The sequence below is a fragment of the Felis catus genome, chromosome B3, assembly GCF_018350175.1.
Source record: "Felis catus isolate Fca126 chromosome B3, F.catus_Fca126_mat1.0, whole genome shotgun sequence".
Lineage (NCBI taxonomy): Eukaryota > Metazoa > Chordata > Mammalia > Carnivora > Felidae > Felis > Felis catus.
The window spans coordinates 88234695-88256281 of record NC_058373.1 but is presented as its reverse complement, the minus strand read 5'-3'; the positions used below and the strand labels follow the sequence as shown (position 1 = coordinate 88256281).

General features: G+C 36.8%; 1 pseudogene; it reads left to right on the top strand.

Moving 5' to 3' along the window:
- The first annotated feature begins 2170 nt into the window (after positions 1–2170).
- Positions 2171–3356, top strand: LOC101088249 (annotated as a pseudogene).
- The last annotated feature ends 18231 nt before the right edge of the window (positions 3357–21587 follow it).

Here is a 21587-nt window from a genome sequence, read left to right as displayed (position 1 = left end):
GAATATATAACACATACATTACAAAGTAACATGGCAAGAATGATCCCAAACATATCAACAATGACAATACATGGCAAACTAGGTAAATTACTCTATTAAAAGTGGAAAGTCAGGGCGCCTGGGTGGCTCAGTCGGTTAACTGTCCACCTCTGGCTCAGGTCACGATCTTGTGGTTTGTGGTTTCAAGTCCTGTACAGGGCTCTGTGCTGATAGCTCAGAGTCTGGAGCCTGCTTTGGATTCATTGTTTCCCTCTCTCTCTGCCCCTCCCCTGCTCACACTCTGTCTCTCTCTCAAAAATAAATAAACATCAAAAGTACAAAGTCCTATTGCATTATTAAATCCAGCTATAAGCTGTCTGTCCCACACACATGCCAAACCAAATGACTCCGAATAAAAATACATAGATGTTAAATGCTTTTAAAAATTAAAGTGTAGGGGCGCCTGGGTGGCTCGGTCGGTTAATTATCCGACTTCAGCTCAGGTCATGATCTCACAGTCCGTGAGTTCGAGCCCCGCATCGGGCTCTGTGCTGACCACTCAGAGCCTGGAGCCTGTTTCAGATTCTGTGTCTCCCTCTCTCTCTGCCCCTCCCCTGTTCATGCTCTCTCTCTGTCTCAAAAGTAAATAAATGTTAAAATTTAAAAAAAAAGAAGCATATTTAAAAAAAAAAATTAAAGTGTAATTCTAAAAAGAGACTATGGATTCATAAATATCCTAGAACCAGAAAGGATAACTACCCAAAGGGAAAAGAAAGGCGGCCAGATGCTCTGAACACAAATGTCACCTCCCTCCCAGCTTAAGCTGGCTCCACCATTGGCAAGGGAAAGCCAGGAAATTTTTATGGATAAGAATGGATTTTATTAAAAAAAAAAAGAAAAAGAAAAACAAGTGCAATCTTGCAGCTGTGTAATTGTGAAAATAGATCTGAATAAAAGATTCCAAAGGCAAAAAAAAAAGTGTACCCAAAACCTAATATATCAATTATACCTCAATTAAAAAATTAATTAAAACATTTAAAAACAAAAGTAAAAAGTGATAGTAATCAGACATATTATAATTAAAGGTCAAAATATCAAGTGAGCAGTGTATTTAGGATGCTTCATATGATATAGCACATAGTCAAGATATATCATGAAATTAGGTAGTCTTAAAATATATAAAATCTGATAGAAATGCAAAAATAAATCTGTAATCACAGTAGGAAATTATAACATTCCTCTCTCAATTCATGACAAATAAAGTACACAAAAATAAGTAAGGATATAGAAATTTTTAATAAAAGAACTTTGTTTTGAACAAACAAGTTTTGAACAAATTGATATGCAGAAAAGGACTACAGCATGATCTGCTTACCAAGTCATGCTGACCAGAATCTTAACAATGATCTTAGAATTCTTATAATTCTTCTCCCAGTGTATTTCTGGCATTGAGGGCTGTTCCAAATCAATCAGTCATATCACTGTTGGACAAATATTATAAAGCTCCACAGTGTGAGGTCTTGATGATGGCACCTTCTGCAAATTAACAAGCACATTAGGAAAGAGGAAAGGCTTGGGTTTGAAGGAATGCAATAAAACAGCAGCAGATGGTAAAGCCATCGTTTGACACAGAAAATTGGGAAACCAATCCATTTAAAGTAGGAAGTACAGCACGTACCCTGTATTTATTACTGAGCTTAAAATGTATAACTATAAAATGGTATGACCTTTCAAAGTCGTGGGCTCATTGAAAGCTCTGACATTTGTAACACAGCATCTGTTACAAGCCATTCATTCTTCTTTTCCTTACTACTGCACGCACAAATAACTGTATTATCTTGCTCAGCAAATCTGATTTGGCCCAAAGGAGAGTGAGTTAAAGTGATAGCAATCCATTCTGCAAAATAATTTCTAAAGGAAAAAGTCTGATTTGACCAGTGAAATCCTTGTAATAAAGAAAAAGACTAAAAATAGAACTAGACACGTCAAAATTGCTAGTCTTTCTTCCTTGGCCTCAACAATTCACCTTCCACAATTGTCCTCTACAAAATTATGAGAGCGGCTGAGTCCTACCCAAACATCTCTTAGGAAAAAAGCAGAGCCCCTTCCACACGGTCACACTGAGCTAGTACTTGCGCCTGGATACGGGCCACGACCTTAGGTGCGTCCACCGCCCGCCGCCACCTCTGGACCATGGACCCCCGCAAAGCGAGCAAGCTTCGGGCCTTCGTGAAAATGTGTAAGCAGGATCCGAGCGTTCTGCACACCGAGGAAATGCGCTTCCTACGGGAATGGGTGGAGAGTATGGGGGGGGGGGCGGTAAAATACCACCTGCTACTCATAAAACTAAATCAGAAGACGATATCAAGGAAGAAAAAACAGATAGTAAGAAAGACAGAGGAAAACATAAAGATAGACGAACCATCAAGTGAGGAAAGTGATCTAGAAATTGACAATGAAGGTGTGATTGAACCAGACACTGATGCCCCTCAAGAAATGGGAGATGGAAATGTAGAGATAACCGAGGAAATGATGGATCAGGCAAATGATAAAAAAAAAAAAAAAAAAGTGGCTGCCATTGATGCCCTAAATGATGGTGAACTACAAAAAGCCATTGACTTGTTCACGGATGCCATCAAGCTGAATCCTCACTTGGCCATTCTGTATGCCAAGAGAGCCAGTGTCTTCATCAAATTACAGAAGCTAAATGCTGCCATCCGAGGCTGTGACAGAGCAATTGAAATAAATCCTGATTCAGTTCAGCCTTACAAGTGGCAAGGGAAAGCACACTGACTTCTGGGCCATAGGGAAGAAGCAGCACATGATCTTGACTTTGCTTGTAAACTGGATTATGATGAAGATGCTAGTGCAATGTTGAAAGAAGTTCAACCGAGGGCCCAGAAAATTGCTGAACATCGGAGAAAGTATAAGCGAAAACATGAAGAGCGAGAGATCAAGAAAGAATAGAAAGGGTTGAGAAGGCTCGGGAAGAACATGAGAGAGCCCAGAGGGAGGAAGGAGCCAGAGACAATCAGGAGCTCAGTATGGCTCTTTTCCAGGTGGCTTTCCTGGGGGAATGCCTGGTAATTTTCCTGGAGGCATGCCTGGAATGGCGGGGAGAATGCCTGGAATGGCAGGAATGCCTGGGTTCAATGAAATTCTTAGTGACCCAGAGGTTCTCACAGCCATGCAGGATCCAGAAGTTATGGTGGCCTTCCAGGATGTGGCCCAGAACCCAGCAAATATGTCAAAATATCAGAGTAACCCAAAGGTTATGAATCTCATCAGTAAATTGTCAGCCAAATTTGGAGGTCAGGCATAATGCCCTTCTGACAAATAAAGCCCTTGCTGAAGGAAAAGCAACTTCGATCACCTATTGGAAGTCACAATAATACAAACCACTGTACCTCTGACCTCATGGAGAAAGCTGGGGTGCTGTGAAGATAATCCCTACTCTTCTGCCCCACATGCAACTGAGACATTTTACAGTGGTTTGCTCTTAGGGTTTTCATTCAGATGATGTTTTCCTATTAGAAATTATAAACTTTAAACACTTTTTAAACCTGAAAAATCTTTGAAAACATATTACAAGGGTGTGTTAATCCCTTAAAGAAAGGAGAGAGAAAAGCAGAGATGATGGTGACTCTAAAAGATTTCACACAAAACTATCAATTTATTCTACCAAATATTGTCCCCAAGATCATAAAAGAAACTTGTGTATCTGCATGCCAACAGTATGACTATTAAAACATTTGAGTGAGGTAAGAGTAGAAAATTTTTGGATTGAAAGGAAGACTCTCGGGGCGCCTGGGTGGCGCAGTCAGTTGAGCGTCCGACTTCAGCCAGGTCACGATCTCGCGGTCCGTGAGTTCGAGCCCCGCGTCGGGCTCTGGGCTGATGGCTCAGAGCCTGGAGCCTGTTTCCGATTCTGTGTCTCCCTCTCTCTCTGCCCCTCCCCCGTTCATGCTCTGTCTCTCTCTGTCCCAAAAATAAATAAACGTTGAAAAAAAAAAAAAAGAAAGAAAGGAAGACTCTCAAGCATTGACAAGTGATAACATACACCTACATTACCCCAGGATGCGTTTACGCTGATGGATATAGCACATCTTTGATAATCATTTATAAAGATTTGTTTTTAAATTATGCAACACAAGAGGTTACTGTATTAGTTTCCTGAGACTCCTATAATGAAATACCACAAATTGAGTGGCTTAAACAACAGAAATTTGTGGTCTCAAAGTCTGGTGGCTGGAAGTTCAGTTCAAGATATCAATAGGGTTGTTGCCACCTGAAGCCTGTAAGGAAGAATGTGTTTCATGCCTGTCTCATAGCTTCTGGTGATTTCCTGGCAATCTTTGGTGTCCATTGGCTTGTACCACATCACTCCAATGTCTGCCTTAATGTTCACATGATGTCACTGTGTGCATGTCTATCTGTATGTCTAAATTTTCCCTTTTCATAAGGATACCAGTCATATTGGATTAAAACCTACCATAACAACATCGTCCTAACTTAATTACCTCTGTAAATACACTATCTCCACATAAGGTCACAGTTAGAGGTACTTGGGGCTAGTACTCCAATGTAGCTTTTTTGGGAATGACACAATTCAACCCATAAAAGTACCTTAAGGCAAGTAATAAATACACCTTTATTAGCATAATCATACAATGACTCTGACAGTGAGAAACAGTAGCAATCAATAACTACTCATTAGTTTACTAATTCCAAAAGACCATTCTCTATAATCTGAATTTTTCCCTGCTTTCAGTGTATCCATAAATGAGGCACTAACATAAACATCCTATTTCTCCCTAGCCTCAAATACAGGTATCCTGCTTCTAATAAGTCTGGAAGAAAGATCCTACTCTTCCTTGGCCTTCTATTTACATATACACATGCATGCATACATACACACACATGCACAAGAATACTTGGTAGCCTATTGTCTGAACACAAATAATCTCTTTTTAAAAAAAAATTTAAGTATACAAAAAATATGATGTTTGTGCTGCATAGGGAAATAGTTGACTGGTCTTCCCCTAAAATAAACTGATACAGCAAAAGTGCAGGTCAGGATAAACTAAACATGAAAATAAATAAATTTCAAAACATGTCATTTCATAGTACAATAGAATAAGAGATCATTATTTATAGATAATAAATCCTATATCCTAAGCAATTATTTTGCTTTACAATGTTACTTCTAAAAATATGGTGAACTGTAAAGCTACTGGCTCTTCTTCTTTCACAGAGACACTGAGTTAACAATACATGTACCAAAGAACTCTAGAGACCAGGAGAAAAGATAAAGCACCCAGGCCATTGTAAAACCAAGAAGAGATTCCAGTGAAAGGAGCAGGAAAACCTGTACCATCTGGCACACCATTCCCTCACCCTATGTAGCATAGAGCATTTAGGAGGAAACTCCATACCAGAGCTCCTTCCTCAGCATAGAAATAAGAAGTAGACTATACATCCAAAATTCTGTCTTGTATAAAGGCTTCTGTCTTGGTGTCTGTCTTAGCTAACTTGAGTGCTGAAAGGAGAAAAACAGAGTTCAGATGCTGCTGAAAATACTCAAGCTACAGTTCCACAGGAATATGCCAGGGAGAGGAAGAGATCAGAAAAAGTTTCAAACATCCTAAAACATCTAACCAGGATGATTGGCAAAGGCCTTCCCCTGCACAAAGCCAGCATATAAAGACTGAGAAAGGTGGTTGTTTTTTCAAATGCCCAAATCTAGTAAGAAATTACAAGGCCTACAAAGAAACAGAAAATCATAGCCCAATCAAAGGTACAAAATAATATGCCAGAAACCAATACTAAAGAAATGCAGATCAAGAGTTGCCTGACAGAATTTTAAATATCAAAAAAGATGTTCAATCAACTAAAAAAGAATACATACAACTAAATAAAATCAAGAAAATAATGCATGAACAAAATAAGAATATAAACAAAGAAACAAACTATTAAAAAAAGAACCAAACACAAATTCTAGAGCTGAAAAATACAATAACTGAACTAAAAATTTCATTAGAGGACTTCAACAGCATAGTTGATCAGGTGAAAGAATCAGAGACAACAAAGAAACCATTTCAAATCAATTCCAAGAAACAAAAACAATAAAGAATGAAAACAAAAGTAAAGAGAGCCTTAAAAAAAGGAGGAGGTGGGGGAAGAGAGCCTTACAAACTTATAGAACACTAACAGGCAGATAAATATATACATTATGGAAGTCTCTGAAAGAGAAAAAAGAAAGAAAGAGAAATGGTGTATGTGAAAAAATAATGACCCAAATTTTCCCAATTCTGAGGAAAGAAGTGGACATACAAATTTTTAAATCCCAAAAAAACTGTAACTAGAATAAATACAAAAAGAAGCACACATAATCAAATTGTCTAAAATAAAAGACAAAGAAAGAATCTTGTAAGATGCAAGAAAAAATCAATTCATCATATGCAGGAAAGTTTCCATAAGATTACCAGCAGATTCCTCAGTAGAATATAAGCAGGATAGAAGGCAGGAGAATGATATTCAAAGTGCTGGAAGAAAAAACTCTGTCAATCAAAATATTATATCCTGCAAAACTGTCCTTTAAAAAGGAAGGTGGATTAACTAAATTTATTGTGGTAATCATTTCCCAATATATACAAATATTGGATCATGATGCTGTACACCTGAAACTAATAAAATATTATATGTCAAACATGTCAGTTTTTTTGTTTGTTTGTTTGTTTTTTTAATTTTTTTTTCCAACGTTTTTATTTTATTTTTGGGACAGAGAGAGACAGAGCATGAACGGGGGAGGGGCAGAGAGAGAGGGAGACACAGAATCGGAAACAGGCTCCAGGCTCCAAGCCATCAGCCCAGAGCCTGACGTGGGGCTCGAACTCCCGGACGGCGAGATCGTGACCTGGCTGAAGTCGGACGCTTAACCGACTATGCCACCCAGGCGCCCCAACACATGTCAGTTTTAAAGAAAGAAGATATTAAGATATTTCTAGATAAACAAAACCTTAGGGAATTCATTACAAACAAACCTGCTTGATGAAGAAATGCTAAAGGGAGCTATTCAAGTTGAAACATAAGGACAGTTGACAGCAACACACAGCCATATGAAAATACAAGATTTTCCAGTAAAGGTAAATATGTGTACTAATACAGTAGCCTGACATATTGTCATTTTTGAGCATAGAATTTAAAGGATGAGAAAATTTTTTAAAATTTTTTTAATGTTTATTTATTTTTGAGAGAGACAGAGACAGAATGCAAGTGGGTTAGGGGCAGAGAAAGAGAGGCACAGAATCCAAAGCAGGCTCCAGGCTCCAAGCTGTCAGCACAAAGCCCAACATGGGGCTCGAACCCACGAGCTGTGAGATCATGACCTGAGGTGAAGTTGGACGCTCAACTGACTGAGCCACCCAGGCGCCCCGGATGAAAACATTTTTTTAAACCATAAACTATGTCAATGAGTATATAATATATAAAGACGTAATTTATTCCAATAACATAAAATGGGGGTGGAGCATTAAAGGTTGTTGGTAAGCAACTGAAGTTAGCAGTTTAAAATGGAAGTCATAACTTTAAGATGGAATGTGGTCACATTGGAATAGTGACCACAAAAAAAATCGATAAAATATACACAAAAGGAAATGAGAAAGGAATCAAATCACACCACTACCAAAGTCAATAAAACACAGGAAGACAGGAAGGAAGAGAAAAAATAGGTACAAGATATACAGAAAACAATTAACAAAATTAGCAATGGTAATTTTTTCTTTATCAGTAAAATTTTCCTTATCCTGTAAGTGGATTAAATTCCCATCAAATGACATAAATTGGCTGAATCGATTTTTTTAAAGGATCCAATTATATACTGATTACAGGAGACTCATTTTAGATATAAGGACAACACAAGCTGAAAGTGAAAGGATTAAAAAATATCCCATGCAAATGGCAATCAAAAGAAAGCAGGAGTGGCTATACTAACATCAGCCAAAATAGACATTAAATCAAAAGCTATTACAAAAGATCAAGAACGACACTACACTAAAGTTGACCAAGAAGATAGAACATTCTAAATATTTATGCACCAAACTTCAGAGCTCCTAAATGTGTAAAGTAAAGCTAGATTGAAAGGAGAATACATAGCAATATGATAACGGGAGACTTCATTACCCCACTTTCAATAATGTATAGAACAATCAGACAGAAAATCAATAAGGAAACATTGGACTTAAACTACATGTTGGACCAGATGGATCTAGGACACATACAGGACATTCCATCCAACAGCAGCAGAATACACATTCTTCTCAAGTGAACACAAATCCTTCCCCAGGACAGACCACAGTAGGCCACAGAACAAGTCTTAACAAATTCAAGAATATTGAAATCATACAAGTATCCTTCTAATCATAATTAAACTAGAAACCAGTAGCTCAAGAAAAACTGGAGAATCCACAAATATGGAAATTCTTAAACATTCTTAAACAACAAAGGGTCAAATAAGAAATTACAAGAAAATTAAAAAGTCCTTTACACAAATGAAAAAGCAAAACATGAGATGCAGTGAAAGCAGTGCTAAGAGTAAAGTTTATAAATGTAAATGCATGCATTGAAAAAGAAATAGCTCAAATCAACAACCTAAGTTTAAGGTAGTGTTGCAAGACATTATCACACTTCCAAAGATCTCCATAAAATACATCTTCCTCAACAGCAAAGGATTCAAGCAGATTGAAGAGTATCAGGAAACCCAATGATGCTGGGGGTTCCCAATTAGATGAAACTGTTGTTTACCTTCCCCGCATTAAATTATGTCTCACTAAATCTCTCGATATCAGATAAACTTAAATTATCCTTTAGCCTCCTAGGCAGAGTTCCTACACTTAACTTAATTTCCCTTAGCCTTTCCCTAGCAGCTTTTACTTGTCTTCCCTGGGCATGTCAAGGGATGGTTTCAATAGGCAGGGCAGAGCATCCCTGAGAAACCCAGAAGAGTTTTATCAATTGGCAACAGCATATACCCTGTTTCAATTAACTCACACTCCTTACATATTAGTAATAATTCACTCTGAGCAGGTGCACTGTGTTTTTATTACACAGTATTTCCATCACTGCGCAGCTGCATGTCCTTAGATGCGCCAGACTGAAATCAGCTTTCTCCTACCAGCAGGCTTCACCATGTCTCACTCTAGGTGAAAGGTAGAAATCAGGAGTAAAAAAAGAGTACAAATGGGATGCCTGGGTGGCTCAAACAGTTAATTAAGCATCCGACTTCAGCCCAGGTCATGATCTCGCAGTTTGTGAATTTGAGCCCCACGTTGGGCTCTGTGCTGACAGCTCAGAGCCTGGAGTCTCTTTGAATTCTGTCTCCCTCTCTCTCTTCTCCTCCCCTGCTCTCACTCTATCTCTCTGTCTCTCTCTCAAAAATAAATAAACATTAAAAAAAAATTTAAGTACAAATGTTAATATCCTTCTTTCACATTAAAAGGAATCAAATGTCTAACTAAAATTTAAAAGAATAAGAAATAGCAGTGAAAAAATTAAACAAAATAAACCATTTGAAGAACTAAAGTTATTATAACACTTAAAGAATGAGAAGGGAAATGAAGAAGAGATAAAGTAAATAAATTATGTCTTTTCATTTGGAGTTAAAGCTATTTCTATTTCTGCATGACAACGCCTTACAAATTTATCAGTTTAAAACCACACAAAATTATTATCTCACTGTTTTCTGTGGATCAGGAGTCTGGGCACAGGTCAGCTGGCTCCTCTGCCCTGGATCTCACTAAGCTGAACTCAAGGTGTCAGCCAGGGCTACAATCACATCTGAGGCATAGAGCCCTTTTCCAAACTCACTAATTGTTGGCAGAATTCATAATCTTGCAGTGTGACTGAAGTCTTTGATTTCTTGCTGCTGTCAGCCAGGGACCGTTCTCCACTCCTAGGTCCTAGCCAGATGGCTCTCTCTTCTCTCAAAATATGACAGCTTTCTTCTTCAAGTCTGGTAGGGGAATTTTTTTTTTTTTTTTTTTTTTTTTTGGAAAGGCCTGGTCCCTTTTTTAAGGGCTCATCTGAATAGGTCAGGTCCACCCAGGATAATCTTTTCATTAACTAAAAGTCAACAGATTAATAATCTAATCATTAGAGTGACAGCCCATAATATTCACAGGACTCACAAACTCTCAAGAAAAAGGGACTATCCAGGGCATGCCTGCCATGGAGAAAGAATCTTTGGAGCCAATTTAGAATTCTGCCTACCACAACAGTCACGATCTAAAGTGGGTAAATCAAAATACAGAGGAACAAGCATACTAATCAAACTTATATTTAGACATTTTACAGCTAAAAAAAAACAGAGTTAAAGATAGGTTGCTTTTGAGAAATGGATCTGGGCAGGAAGGAAAATTGTTGCTTTTTATCAAATGCTTTTATGTGCTATTTGATTTTTTTAATCCTGTACATACATTATCCCAATTAAAGCAAAGGAAAAGGAAAAGCAAGTTCATTAACAAATTATATGGTTTATTTTTACTTTGTGTGTCATCTAAAGCTGTGAACATCCCTAACTTCTTGATATAACTCTCTCCTGTTTTTCCTCCTATCTTTCATACTAGTTGTTTCTTTTCATTTTATTTATTTTGCATTACACAAAAAATAATGCTATTGTTGAAAATTAGAAACCACAGATAGGAGCAGTGGAAAAATCTCACAACACCTATACTCCTCTTAGGTGTTCAAGTTAGTCTGCATTGACTTATTGTCTTAATCCTCCATTTACTCTCCCTGGATGACTTCATCCATTTCTGTGGCTTCAACTATCTTCTCTGTGCTGGTGATTCTCAAATATATACTTAAAGCCTTGACTTCCCTCTTGAGTTCCACACACATATTTTTAATTTTCCTAAATGTCTCTAACTACATAATGCACAAACATCTCAAATCCAGTTAAGTCCAAAATGTAATTTATTATTTGCTACTGCCAAGCCTTCTCTTTCTCATAGTTTCTCTACCAGTTGATAGTATAACCATTCACTCATTCTTTCAAACTATAAATTTTGAAGTTATCTGTCACAAATGCCTATTCCTCACCATTCATGGTCACCAAGTCCTCTTGACTATACATCAGACTAGTTCCACATCTGACATTATCTCACCATCACTGACACCACCACTTGGTCAATACTCATTTCTCTTATTTCCATCTACCAATCTCCTACCTTGCAATCTATCTTCCATGCCCCCAGAGGACATCTTCTTAAAACTAAAGTTTATCATACCACTCACTGGTTGGAAACTTTCTTCCTCCCTAATTTCCTCCAAATTAAAGCCCAACCCCAAGGCACCTGGGTGGCTCAGTCAGTTAAGCGTCCAACTCTTGATTTTGGCTCAGGTTATAATCTCATGGTTCATGAGATCAAGCCCCACATTGGACTCCACACTGACAGCACAGAGCCTGCTTGGGATTCTCTCTCTGCCCCTTCCCTGCTCTTTCTTTCTCAAAATAAATAAATAAACATTAAAAAAATAAAAACAAAGCCCAGTCCAATTCTCATCCTCATCTCTATTAGCTCCTCATCCCTCCCCTGATGCTCCTTCTCACCTTGCTCCCATGCAAACACAATCTATCTTCTAGCCATATTGAATTTCTCACCATTTTATAAATATATCATGCTCCTTTATAATTACTCAATTCTACACATGTAATCCCCTCTGCCTAAAATGTTCCAGCCTCCTATCCATCCACTCTTCTTCCTCCCCTGTCCTTCTCCCTCTCACCTTCTTGCACACTGCTTCCTATAGCAAACTTCTCACCATTTTATGAACACACCTGCCCTTTAATAATCTTGTGTCTCTTCACATGCTTTTCTCTTTACATGGGATACATTTATCCAACTCCTCATTTTTCAAGACAGAACTTGAATTCCTCCTCCTCTACCAGAGATTTCCTCACCTCCTCACAAAAAAACTCATCCCCTTAATTCACAACATACAATTTGTAATATGATTACTGTATTTCTCATTATTATTTCACTTATTATCTTCCTCATGCAACCAAGATCATCTTCAGGACAGGTAAACTCTATTACTTGTATCTATATCATTAGTACCATATACAATTCCTGGCACATACATAATTTTATATAACAAAATTAATTTGCACATATATGGTCAGTTAATTTATGAAAAAGGAGACACTATGGTGCAGATCCATCTGGAAAAGTGAATCTTTTCCTTACCGCACACCATATACAAAAATTGATTCCAGATGAATTATAAAGCTAAATGTGACTTAAACATAAAGCTTCCAGGGGTGCCTTCATGGCTCAGTCACTTAAGCATCAGATTCCTGATTTCAGCTCAGGTAATAATCTCACACTTTGTGAGATTGAGCCCAACGCTGGGCTTTGTGCCAACAGTGCAGAACCTCCTCGGGATTCTCTCTCTCCCTTTCTCACCCTGCCCCTCTCTTGCTCACGCTCTCTCTCTCTCTCTCTCTTAAAATAAATAAATAAACATTTAAATATATATATATATATATATATATATATATATATATATATATAGCTTCTGGAAGATAAATTTAGAATATATCTCTATGACTCTGGAGCAAGCAGAGATTTCTTAAACAGGATACAGTATGTGTTAATCATACAAGAAAAGATTGCTAAATTGAACTACATAAAAATTAGGACCTTCTGGTCATCAGAAAACATGGCTAAGAAAATGAAAAAGCACATCACAGAGTAGAAAAGATATTGGCAAAATATCCATCTAACAGAGAACTTGCACAAACTATAAACCAATTTTTTATAAAAAGAAAAAACAGACACAAATAGGAATAAATATGAGCAAATGACTCAGAGAAGAATATAATAACCTATATAAATATGAAGTTTTCAATTTCATTAGTCATCAGAGAAATACAAATCAAATTCACAAATGAGATATCAACATCTACTCGCAGATTGGCTAAATTTAAAGACTGCCAATATTTAATGTTGGTGAGATTGTGAAACAACAGGAATGCTCATGCTAAGACGCTGATAAATTCAGAAACAAAATGTTGAACAAAAGAAGTCAGACACAAAAGAGTACATACTACATGATTTTATTTACATAAATTTCAAGAAAGAGGCAAAATGCATCTGTGGCAACAGAAATCAGAGATGGGTATAACGGTTGGGCAGGGACAGAAGGCAGACTTCTGGGGATGCTAGTAATATATTCCTACCTGGATGCTGTTTACATGGGTTCGTTCATTTTGTGAAAACTCATCAAGCTGTACATTTATGACTTCTGAAGTTTTCAGTATATATGTTATACTTCAATAAAAAGTTTACTTAAGGGGCGCCTGGGAGGCTCAGTCGGTTGAGTGTCCAACTCTTGATTTTGGTTCAGGTCAGGTCATGATCCCAAGTTTGTGGGATCAATCCCCACATTTGAGCTCTGCACTGAACATGGAGCCTGCTTGAGATTCTCCCTTTCTCCCTGCCCCTCTCCCCTACTTGCTCTCAAAGAAAAACAAAAACAAAAACAAAAAACACAAACCTTAACTAGCACTGGTCTTACATTCTGCAGTATTAATCATTTGCTGTTTGGAGTGTGATTTCTACAACCAATAAAAAGCTAAATAGCAAGTGACCATGTTTCTATTTCCTGGACTCAACTTCTGAGCTGAGATCATTACCCCAGAATGTCCAATCATTTGAAAACATTATAAGAGGCTATTATACTTGACTGACCCTTTAACCTGTTAATTTTTCAAAGGACAAAAGTATAAACAGGTGATTTCAATGTGTTTACAGCTAATTGTCTAATAACATTCAAAAACAGCTTCAAAGGGTTAATAAGGCATTCTGTCCATTACTGAGAGGTTTCACCAGGAAGATTTCAAGTGAAAATTTTGACTGTTATTGTCAAAACTCAAGTTACTCTTTATCTTCCTTTAGAAAGCCATGTTAGGTTACTGTGGTAGGCTAAAAATGGCCCCCAAAGATATCAGATCCTAATCCCTGCAACCTGTGAATGTTACCTTATAAGCAAAAAAAGGTCATTGCAGATGTGATGAAGGAGCTTGAGATGGAGAGATCATCCTGGATTATTCAGGTGGCCTCTAAATGCCATTACACATTTCCTTAGAAGAGGGAGACTTGACTATACACAGAAGAGAAGGTAATATAAAGACAGAGCAGAGAGAGATTTGAAGATGCTGGCCTTGAAGACTGAAGTGACGTGGCTGCAAGCCAAAGAATCCTGACAGCCACCAGGAGATGGAAGAGGTTAAGGATGGATTCTCTCCTAGAGGACACTTCCAGAGGGAGGGTCACCCTGCCAACATCTTAATTTCAGCCCAGTGATAAAGATTTTGGACTTCATGCTTCCAGAATTTTTAAGAGAATAAATTTCTGATGTTTCAAGCCACATAGCTTATGGTAATTTGTTATAGCAGCCCCAAGAAAATAATACAGGTATTAAACATCAACCCCATCTCTACTTAGTAACACTGATAAACATGAAAATTGTGTAATAGCTCTAGAAATAATACCTTTTTTTCAAACTTGTCTAGTAAGGGCATTTTCACAATTTCCCTATTGATTATTATAGATGGTGGCATCCTATATAACACAGAAATATTCACAGCAAGTGTCAAGATATGAAAAATACTAGAATACAATGTTTTATGGTACATCACGGGAATCTTAAAAAATATGAATGTTGCAATGTGTCTACTCTCAAATTATCTTTTGTCTGCTAAGGGCTAGGCCTTATTACTACTTAAAACTTCAAATGATGTTAAATACAGAATGTAAGTCTTCTAACTAAAAAACTCAGAGTATAAAAGGCACTTATTAATTCATTAAGGATTATTTAAAATGCAAGTACATCAGGACATACTGAAATTTCAGAAGGTTCTCAAACAAAACTTAAGTGCCTCACAGTAATTCATTAATCCACTTATCTTCATATGAATGCTTCAGCTAATTATAGCATATTGTATTCTTGATGAATATTTCAATGTATACCTCAATTCCCTCAAAATATTAATGTTTTATTCAATGCATACTTATGAGGTACTAATATATACAAAGCAATGTGCCAGTTGCTGATGTTGGGAGATAGAGGAGTGGGCCATAGCTAACAAAAACTTTTCTGTGTTGATTTCGGCTGTGTAAAAAGTATAAGCAATAAGACAGACCTACAGGAAGATAAATATGGATAACTACATAAATATGTAGTTAAAGATAAATATGGATAACAAGATTGCTTTTCTAAGTGCTATAAGAGAGTTTTAGGTTAAAAGGTTAGAGTTCAGGAAAAAAATAAATTTCTATACAGCTAGGGTGGAAGTGGGAGAAGGAATGAAAATCGTTCACAGAAAAGGTAGCCCTTGAATAATCTATCATGCCAAGATGAACAGTCCCAGTGGTGAGAACAGCATACACAAGTACAAATGTGACAAAGTGCCATGTGTCCCAAGTTACTGTACAGAGATCACTTTGGTTAGGACATAATTTTGCAGGAAAAAAAAAAGATAAATTGGAAACAAATAGTAAAATCATTAAATGCCAGGCTAAGGTTGCTGGACTTTGTCTACTAGCCATGAAAACCCACAAGAAGTTCTAAAGCAAAGGAGTGATAAGATCAGGAAGAAAAGATGGGGAAAGCGATTCAGGTTCTAGCTCTGCCACTTACACTAATCTGAGGCAAAGTTACTTGTCTTCCTGGAGCTGTTTTTTTCTATAAATGAAGATAACTTAAATAATGACCTCATAGGATGGATGTGAAGGTCAGAAATAAATAAGGAATGAAACAATACTGTATAAACTTTAAAACAGGGTAAAAGGCATAAAATACAAAGTTTGAGAAACAGCTGGGTGGCTCAGTTGGTTAAGTGTCCGACTCTAGGTTTTGGCTCAGGTCATGATTTCACAGTTCTTGAGTTGAAGCCCTACATCAGGCACTCCACTGTCGCTTGGGATTCTCTCTCTCTGTCTCTGTCTCTCTGTCTCTGTCTCTCTTTCTCTCTCTCTCTCTCACTGCCCTTCCCATGCTCGCTCTCTCTCTCAAAAATAAATAAACAAACTTTAAAAGTAAATAAAATAGTTATTAAAAAATAAAAATAAATAAAATAAAATAAAACACAAAGTTTGTGCTTGCACTGATAATCCACGCAGGGGTTAATGGGCCTGAAGTATCAGTTGGGAATTCACAACTGATTCACAACTTTTTTGCTTTGAAGATCTAAAGCTGAAGAAATGGAAAACAGTATAATGGGGTACATGTGGAATTTGTACAAACTTTAATCAACTTTTTTTGTATAGGCACAATACAAATGTTTCTTTAATGGTTCACATTTAAAAAAATCCAGAGTGAAAAATCCTTCCTTTTGTCCTTCGCTTCAACCACCAGTTCCCTTACCTGGAATCAACTTGGAGTCTCTGGTATGAGTCACCAGTACCTTTTGTCTGGATTACTGCAAAAGCATCCTAATGGATACCCTGCTTCCTCCTTTGCCCATATATTCTCCACACAGCAGCCAGAGTGGTGCTTTTAAATATTTATTTTTTAAATGTTTATTTGTTTTTGAGAGAAAGTGCAAGCAGGGGAGGGGCAGAGAGAATGGGAGACAGAGAACCTGAGGCAGTCTCTGCACTGACAGCAGAGAGCCCGACACAAGGCTTGAACTCACGAACCATGAGATCATGACCTGTGCGGAAGTTGGTTGCTTAACCACCTGAGCCACTGGGTGCCCCCGGAGTGGTGCTTTTAAGCATGATCACATCATGCCACTTTTCTCTAAAATGCCTTAGTAATTTCCTCTCTTATTCAGAGTAAAAGACAAAATCTTTGCTAATGTTGATAGAGGCCTACAGGATTTGCTCCCTCCCCCATTACCTGTTTGATACTGTTTCCTCCTTCCTCCTAGCATTCCAACGTTCTGACTTCCCTGTTTTCCCCTGTTCCTTAGCACTTGTTTCTTCTACCTGAAAAGTGCTTACCACCATATCCTTAGGCCTGCTCAGGCTTCTGAGCAGATAGCTCCTTATCAGAAAGGCCTTTCTTGATCATCCTGACCACCCAACATTCCCTAACCCCATTCCCTGATTATTTTTCTCCATTCAACTTCCATGACTGTTTACAATTATACCCAGGCTTTTTTATTCAAATGTGGTAAGGCCAACAGATGAGAAGATTGCTACTGAAAAAATAGTTTGTTACAGCTTGCAAGGGGAAGAGGAATTCAGTGCTATGCAGGGCCATATAAGGAGGGATGGCAGTAGGGGGCTGCTGTCAGGGTGCAGAAGGAGTGAGGAGGAAGCATAGGCCAGAGCCATTATCGTGGTTTTTGTGGGGAGGAATGGGAAAGACAGAGCAAGCAGCTGAGCAAGTTTAGGATTGGCTACTTTGATTTTGGCAGGCTGAGATATGCAGATGGTCCTTAGATTCCCATATATTAAGGCATAAGCTTTCGACAAGTGAAAAGAATACCCTATCATGGCAGTTAATTGAGGTTTTATTTAATATAGTCAGATTAATCTTTAGAGTACTAACTGGCTTTTCTTATGTCCTCCAACATACAAAAATGGTTTTATACTTGGAAATATTTCTGTGACATAGTTTCACTATAGTCTTTTAATAATAATTTGAAAATTTATATAATTGAATACTTTAAATTTATAATAATCTTCTTCCCCCAAAGTACTCTTTTCCCTTATCTATACTGCCTATCTAAAAAGAGGATTCATATAATTCATTATTTCAAATTTTTCAAGCATATAATCCAGTTCAGTATTCTTAGACCAAAAAACTTTTATAACTGATCCATGAATTCAGCAAAGTCACAGGATATAAAATCAATGCACAGAAATCAGTTGCATTTCTATACACCAATAATGAAGCAACAGAAAGAGAAGTCAAGGAATCAATCCCATTTACAACTGCACCAAAAACCATAAAATACCTAAGAATAAACCTAACCAAAGAAGTGAAAAATCTATACACTGAAAACTATAAAAAGCTTATGAAAGAAATTGAAGAAGACACACAAAAAAATGGGAAAATGTTCCATGCTCATGGATTGGAAGAAAAAATATTGTTAAAATGTCAATACTACCCAAAGCAATCTACATATTCAATACAATACCTATTAAAATAACATCAGCATTCTTCACAGAGCTAGAGCAAACAATTCTAAAATTTGTATGGAACCAGAAAAGACCCTGAATGGCCAAAGCAATCCTGAAAGAGAAAACCAAAGCTGGAGGCATCACAATCCCATACTTCAAGCTGTATTACAAAGTTGTACTCATCAAGACTGTATGGTACTGGCACAAAAACAGACACTCACATCAGTGGAACAGAATAGAGAACCCAGAAATGCCCACAAACGTATGGGCAACTAATCTTTGACAAAGCAGGAAAGTATATCCAATGGAATAAAGACAGTCTCTTCAGCAAGTGGTGCTGGGAAAACTGGACAGCAACATGCAGAAAAATGAACCTGGATCATTTTCTTACACCATACACAAAAATAAACTCAAAATGGATGAAAGACCTAAACGTAAGATAGAAAGCCACCAAAACCCTAAAGACGAAAGCAGACAAAAACCTCTGTGATCTCTGCCACAGCAAATTCTTACTCAACACGTCTCCAGAGGCAAGGAAAACAAAAGCAAAAATGAACTATTGGGACCTCATCAAGATAAAAAGCTTCTGCACAGGGAAGGAAACAATCAGCAAAACTAAAAGGCAACTGACAGAATGGAAGAATATATTTGCAAATGACATATCAGATAAAGGGTTAGTATCCAAAAGCTATAAAGAACTTATCAAACTCAACACCCAAAAAACAAATAATCCAGTGAAGAAATGGGCAAAAGACATGAATAGACACTTCAAAGAAGACATCCAGATGGCCAACTGACACATGGAAAAATACTCAACATCACTCATCACCAGGGAAATAGAAATCAAAACCACAATGAGATACCACTTCACACCTGTCAGAATGGCTAACATGAACAACTCAGGCAACAACAGATGTTGGCAAGGATATGGAGAAAGAGGATCTCTTTTCCATTGTTGGCGGGAATGCAAGCTGGTGCAGCCACTCTGGAAAACAGTATGGAGGTTCCTCAAAAAATTAAAAATAGAACTACCCTACGACCCAGCAATTGCACTACTAGGTATCTATCCAAGGGATACAGGTGTGCTGTTTCAAAGGGGCACATGCACCCCAATGTTTATAGCAACACTATCAACAATAGCCAAATTATGGAAAGAGCCTAAATGCCCATCAACAGATGAATGGATAAAGAACACATGGTATATACATACAATGGAACATTACTCAGTAATCAAAAAAAATGAAATCTTGCCATTTGCAACCATATAGATGGAACTAGAGGGCATTATGCTAAGCGAAATTAGTCAGAGAAAGACAAATATCATATGACTTCACTCATATGGAGTGGAACTTAAGATACAAAACAGATAAACATAAGGGAAGGGAAGCAAAAATAATATAAAAACAGGGAAGGGGACAAAACATAAAAGACTCTTAAATACGGAGAACAGAGTGTTACTGGAAGGGTTGTGAGAGGGGGGATGGGCTAAATGGGTAAGGGGCATTAAGGAATCTGCTCCTGAATCATTGTTGCACTATATGCTAACCAACTTGGATGTAAAGTAAAAAACAATAAGTAAATTAAAAAAAAAAAAAATATATATATATATATATATATATTCTTACTATGCTATTTATATTCTATATATTTATATTCTATAATCAAAATATATATGAATTTCCACCATTATATACAATTATTTCAAATTGTCACTTGAGATAAACAGCACCATTATTATTCAAATCCTAAGTCTTGATGTAAATATTGGAAATACTGAAAATGTGAAGAACTTTTAAACCTTGAGATTATATTCATAAAAGAGATTTTACATGTTGCTATCTTCATTGCCTTAAACTTAAGTACTTTTACCAGCATGTTTTGAAGAATCTTACTCATTTTTGCAAAGATCCCCTGAGGTAAATATAACTATTAATTTGGAAAGATAAGCAATCTACAAATTATTACAATCCAAATGAACCAAGATAAATGTCTAAACCTCAGAAAAGATTTGTGATAATTTTAAGACCTGAAAGCTTATTTATTATTAATTGTTTAGGAATGATTCACAGCTATTTATCATAAGGTAAAATTCAATCTGCAATGAAGAATCCACAATTATTTATAAACCTCAAGTTAGCAAATCAATTATCTCATAATGACAGCAAGGGATACCAATTTTAGTATCTACTATTTTAAGTCTACTATTTTAATAGAGATACTTGAAAAATAAAACTCTTGAACAGTAGGTATTAACATGCTAAGGCAGCACAAGTTTGTGGCAACTACATAATAGGACCCAGTAAATAATGTCTAAATATCCACAAGTGGATATAGAATATAATTCTATGAACACTAATTTCTTCAAGTAATTGTTTTATATTACTCTAAATCAGCAATATTTGAATTTTTTGGTCCAAGAATCCATGTGCCCTCTTAAAGACTATGAAAGCCCACCAAAGAGCTTTTGTTTATGTCAATGAATTATTACCATGTTAGAAATTAAAACTGAGAAAATATTGGAATATGTATCAATTTACTTATTGAAAAACCATAATAAACTCATCATATTTTAACATCAGAGCAGCTATGCCATCACATCATGTAGCCTCTGGAAAGGGGGAAAGAATAGTCTAAGTATTATGGAAACAGTTTTGACCTTGCAGACTCCCTGAAGAAAAGAACTACTTTGAAACTGCTGCTCTGAATCTTTTGCTTATTGGCAGGAAAAGTTGAATTTGTCTATTAGATCAACAAGAAAATGCAGTTTTCAGAAGAATGAACAGTAACCAAGCCAGTTCTTAAGAGTTTTCACAAAGAGCCCAGGTCCAATGACTAAAGCAAGGGCTGCAGCTTCCATCTTGACACACGGTTCAAGTCCACAGACTGAACCAGCAACAACATAGAATTAATATGCTCACAAACAGATGTAATGTTTGTGAAATGAAAATGGCCATCAGCAATTAGTTAACTGTGACAATGCTCTTAGTTATATTTAGCGATTTCTTTATGACTGTCGAATTCATTAGTTAATTACACATCAGTACTGTAATTAACTTATAATAGTGATAAACTATGCTTCTGTTCATCTTGTGATGTTTAAAATCTCTATGTGCTAAAATTCCTAAGGATAGTTAAATAAGCTCTTGAACTAGATTTGGTAAAATAGCTACACACACACACACACACACACACACACACACACACACACGGCAAATGCATATTTATTTGGCATACATAAGTATGCATATATATTCACAAACTTCCTAGTCTCCTTAATTTGCCATATTAATTTCCTCCTTTTAACCCAAATCAAAATATGAACATTGTTCTATTACTCAGTGAATTCTAACACAAACTAATAGGCTTTTTAAATAATTTTTGATGTCTATATAGTGGACATTTGTCTACCATCAGTCTCTTGCCTGATTAACAGTACCCTAAATAATCCTGATTGATGCAATCTGAATAGGC